The sequence below is a fragment of the Euphorbia lathyris genome, chromosome 6 (genome assembly GCF_963576675.1).
Source record: "Euphorbia lathyris chromosome 6, ddEupLath1.1, whole genome shotgun sequence".
Lineage (NCBI taxonomy): Eukaryota > Viridiplantae > Streptophyta > Magnoliopsida > Malpighiales > Euphorbiaceae > Euphorbia > Euphorbia lathyris.
Genome location: NC_088915.1, coordinates 58,332,549 through 58,337,931, shown reverse-complemented (window position 1 = coordinate 58,337,931; position 5,383 = coordinate 58,332,549). Strand labels below are relative to the sequence as shown.

General features: G+C 35.6%; 2 non-coding genes across 2 annotated transcripts; one reads left to right on the top strand and one right to left on the bottom strand.

The window, feature by feature from the left end:
• The first annotated feature begins 529 nt into the window (after positions 1-529).
• LOC136234326 (small nucleolar RNA R71) lies at positions 530-636 on the top strand. Its single transcript, XR_010691215.1, has one exon. It is a non-coding gene; the product is annotated as a small nucleolar RNA R71 (small nucleolar RNA).
• A 4,280-nt stretch (positions 637-4,916) lies between these two features.
• LOC136234381 (small nucleolar RNA R71) lies at positions 4,917-5,023 on the bottom strand. The gene has a single exon (XR_010691266.1). It is a non-coding gene; the product is annotated as a small nucleolar RNA R71 (small nucleolar RNA).
• Positions 5,024-5,383: the final 360 nt, after the last annotated feature.

The following is a 5,383-nucleotide window of genomic DNA, read 5'->3' as shown; positions in this document are numbered from 1 at the left end:
AATCGAATCTCTTGATTGATTTTGATAATTAGTAGTACGATTTTGATTAGCATTAACATTATTGTTGTCTCTCCAGTTAAAGTTAGGATGATTTCTCCATCCAGGATTATATGTGTTGGAATAAGGATTATTATTTTGGTTTTGCCCTTGGACAAAATTTACCTGTTCAATTTCACTCATACCTTCGTAATCCACATCCGTTTGGATTGGTTGACCATTAGGATCACACGGTGCCATAAACCTATCAATTTTGTGCGACAAGGCAGAAAATTGGGCTTGCAACATCGCTACTGGATCAAGATTCACTATACCTTTAACTGATGAAGTTGTTGAGGATGATGGTTTCACTAATGGTACGTGTCCACGTTCCGCGGGCCACATACTGCTGTTGATTGCCATTTCCTCCAAAAGTTCTCTTGCTTGGGCAGATGTTTTCTTCATGAATAACCCTCCAGACATAGAGTCCAATGAACCTCTAGTTGTAGGATTTAGTCCATTATAAAATGTTTGCATTAAAAGTTCAGCGGGCAATTGGTGGTGTGGGCATAAACGTTGAAGTTCTTTAAAACGTTCCCAAGCCTCATAAAGAGTTTCACTATCATTTTGACAAAAAGACGTTAACTCTTTAATGACTCTCGCGGTTTTTGCTAAAGGGAAAATTTTTGATAAAAATGCTTGGGCTAATTGCTCCCAAGTCTCAATTGATGCGGCTGGCATAGAAGTTAACCATTCTTTAGCTCGATCCTTCAAATTAAAAGGAAAAAGGCGAAGTTTGATTGCTTCTGCAGTTACATCAGTGATTTTGAAAGTGTCACAAATTTCTAAGAAATTTGTCAAATGGGTATTAGGATTTTCGTTAGGTAACTCGTAAAACGTTACATTATTTTGCAACATATTAAGCAACGCAGGCTTAATTTCAAAATGATGTGCATTAATTTGGTGTCTAACTATATTGTTTGTTACACCGGCCACTCCTGGCCTAGCGTAATCCATAAGTGTGGCCATAACTTCTGGCTCGGTAATTTTAGTTTTTATTGGGGTTTGGTTTTTCTTTTTCTTTTCTTTCTTGTTCTTTTAAGAGTTCTTTCAATTTCTGGGTCAATAGGATCTGGTGACGTGCCCGAACTTCGAGAACTGCGCATGAACTTGAAATTTCGCACGAACAGAAACTACCTATAAAATAGAATTTGAAAAATAAATATGTTAGTAATTAAAAATAAATAAAATGTAAAAGTTTGAATAAGTATTAATAAACCTAGATTCGTAATAAAACACGAAAAATTTAAAATTTTGTCAAAAATTTTGGCGTTCCCCGGCAACGGCGCCAAAAACTTGTTAAGTGATTTCCGCAAGTGCACGGTATACGCTTGTAGTAATAAAAGATATCGATCCCACATGGAACGTTTTTTAACAAAACTTATTTATAATCGGTTAAATTTACTTTTAGGTTTATAATATGGAAAAATCGTTTAATCGGTTTTGGTTTTGAAATTGCTAGAATAAGAATTAGATTAGAATATGAAGATGTTAGAAAATATCTGATTTTAGAATGAATTTGCAAAACAGGAACGTTTTAGTACTTTAGAAAAGTAAACAAGTATATTTGTTTGCATTAAGCAAAGAAAACAACTTTAAACTTTGTACGAATTATAAAGATGAAATAAATGACGGAACCTCTAATTAATTGGCTTTGAACGCGATAAAACCCTTTCGGGATAAATTGCCCTTAATCAAATTAAAACTCTTTCGAGATAATAATTTGCCTAAGTGTTCAACAAAGTTTCCTTGTAAAGATTTTGGATTAAATACGTTTTAATGAAAACACCAGCAGTCACTTTAGTGGATTGGTTACCATAAGTGCTGCATAAAGATCTATCGAATAGAACAGACTTTATTAGATGAAATATAAATTGATACAAGTTTACAGAGAACATGGAGCATTGAATTCTTCGACGGCGTGCAAGTGAACGGGTTGTCAATCCTTTCCTTGGGTTTCGTTAGAGTTTGTCAGGCTCAGGGGCGAATTCTCTACTCAATCTTCTCGTTGAATCTTCGTAATAGAGACTGGGTCGGTCCACTACCAAAATGTAAACTAAACTGGAACAATGTCTAAACGTTACTGAATTTGTTATTATTTAGTAAACAATGTGTGTACATCATATTGCTTTTGAACAGAATCGAAATCTAACTTTCTGAATCACTTGATTCGGAATTTCTGCATAAATTCTACACTAATCTCTTTCTTCTACACATATCATTATCTTTCAACCCTCCATCAACTCTTTATTTATAGATGTTGAAGAGTCTTGATTGAAGTGTCGTGTCCGTTGTGAAGGATCGTGTCCGCTGCGAAAGGACGTCTTTATCCACCCGAACGATCGTGTTTCGTCGAAAACGAAAGTGTGTAACTAGGCTTCTAAAATCTCTTGCTCGTACCGAGAATGGGGGAGCATCAATTGTACTTCGGACGAAGGGAAGGAGAGGCTGAGGGACGCGTGTCGCGACCGTGAATTTGGGGGCCGCGGTCGCGGCACGGAGCATTTTTCACTTCTTTGCTCTCGTTCGTGTCCTCGACTTGGCGTTATTAATTTTCGTTGTCTTCGACTCCTTTTGTAGGGCTTTTCTTCTATTTTTGAGCTCTTTTTACTCCTTTTTGGATTTTACCAAATATGTATGTACCTTGCATGAAAGAAACATATTCGAGAGTAAAAGTATTCTAAACAGTTATAAATAGCATAAATTCGTAGCAATATTGATGTAATTATTGATGATATTTTAGGTATATTTTGGGCTTAACAGCAAGGTACTTAATTATTTGGTTAAATCCAAAACGGAGCTAAAACGGAGCAAAAACGAGGGAAAAACCTAAAAAACGTACCAAGAATACGTATCAATCAGAAGAACAGCTCAAGGAGGACAAGAAGCAGTCGAAAGGCGGGGAAAAAGCCCTTGTCGCGACTGAGATTTTCAGAATCTCAGTCGCGACATATGGTCATCGAACTCCGAAATTTCGAAGTCTTCAACTCGCCCCTTCACCCCCTGTCGCGACTGAGATTTTCAGAATCTCATATGAGACAGCGAAGAATTCTGCGCAATTTTCACATGTTTAAATCCGAGAAACCCGTCTGTTCATTTGGATAAAAGCGACCCTTCACCAGCGGACATAACCCTACATTTACAACCCTTCACCAACTATAAATAAGTGATCCATTTCAAGGAATCAGAGTTGGCTAAGTTAGAAAAGTTAGAGAAATCAGAGAGTTATTATGTTGAGTTTCTGATTCAGAAAGAGTCAGAAAGTTAGATTTCATTTCTGTAAACAAACTTGATGTACACAAGTTGTTATTAAATTAGTTATAAAGACAGTAATATTAGTTTAGTTTCAAAGGTAGATCACAGACAAGTTTTCATTCTGGTAGTGGACTGACCGGTCTCTATTCCGAAGATTCAGCGAGAAAAACTAACAGCTGAAGCGCAAAGAGGTCTGACAAGCCTACGGAGTTTGAGGGAAAGATTGAAAACCCGGATCTCAAAGTTTTCGTTAAAATGCTATTCATGTTTCTACTTCTCTGTTAACTTGTGAAGATTCACAATTCATTAATGTTATATATTTATTTTATTCAATACATTCTTCCTGTTGTTACTTTGATATTGTTCTGACAAAATGATTTTCAAAGTGATAAATTGGTGTTTTTATTAAAACGTTTTATACTATCTTATTCATATAAAAACTTTGTTGAACACTTGAAAGAATTAGTTTTTACGGATGATATGATCACTAGCGCGGCTTATCGGATATAAAATACTAACTTGATTAAGGTAGAAATCTGCTCCGATCCAGAGAGATTTCTACAGTTCAAAGCCATTTAATTGCATAAATTCCTATATTATTATATGTCCATAATCTTACCAAAGTTATAGTTGTTTTCTTTGTTTAATGAAAATAAGTTTTATACCTTCTATTTATTCCAATTACGGAAGTATCTATCTTGTAATCAAAATCTCAAGACGGAATTGTTCTCTAAGTTCAATATAATATTCTTATCTAATCCTAATTTATCCGAACCAATTCAATCAATTAAACGATTTTCTTTTGTTAAACCTAAAGACGTGAATAAAACTGAATTAAATAAGTTTTAGTTAAAAAGCGTTCCCTGTGGGTTCGATATCTTTTATTACTACAAGCGTATACCGTGCACTTGCGGAAATCGCTCAACAAGTTTTTGGCGCCGTTGCCGGGGAACGCCAAAATTTTTGACAAAATTTTAGATTTTTCATGTTTTATTTCGAATCTAGGTTTAAATATACTTATTTTAACTTTTGCAATTTATTAATTTACTAATTTATTTATTTTTCAAATTCTGTTTTGTAGGTAGTTTCGGTTCGTGTAAGATTTCAGGTTCATGCGCAGTTCTCGAAGTTCAGGCATTGTACCAGACCCTATAGACCCAGAAATTGAGAAAACCATTAGGAAGAACAAGAAAAACAAGAAAAACAAAAATAAGACTTCAGTAAAAACATATACCGAGCCAGAAAAAATGACAAATCCACCAACACTTATGGATTACGCTAGGCCAGGTGTGGCCGGAGTAACCAATAGTATCGTTAGACCCAGAATCACCACAAACCAATTTGAAATTAAGCCAGCTTTGCTTAATATGTTGCAAAATAATGTAACATTTTACGGGTTACCTAACGAAAATACTAACACCCATTTAACAAATTTTCTTGAAATTTGTAACACTTTTAAAATCCCAGATGTGACTGCAGAAGCAATCAAACTTCGCCTCTTTCCTTTCACTTTGAAGGATAGAGCCAAAGAATGGTTAACTTCTATGCCAGCCGCAACTTTTGCCACTTGGGAATAATTAGCCCAAACATTTTTATCAAAATATTTTCCTTTAGCAAAAACCGCAAGAGTCATAAAAGAGTTAACATCTTTTTCTCAAAATGATAATGAGACTCTTTATGAGACTTGGGAACGTTTTAAAGAACTTCAACGTTTATGCCCACACCACCAATTACCCGCTGAACTTTTAATGCAAACATTTTACAATGGACTAAATCCTACAACTAGGGGTTCATTAGATGCTATGTCGGGAGGGCTATTTATGAAGAAAACATCAGCCCAAGCAAGAGAACTTTTGGAGGAAATGGCAGTCAACAGCAGTATGTGGCCCGCGGAACGTGGACATATACCGGTGGCAAAACCATCATCCTCAACCACACCATCAGTTAAAGGTATAGTTGAACTTGATCCAGTTGCGATGTTACAAGCCCAATTTTCTGCCTTATCGCACAAAATTGATAGGTTTATGGCACCGTGTGATTCTAATGGTAATCCAATCCAAACGGATGTGGATTACGAAAACATGAGTGAGGT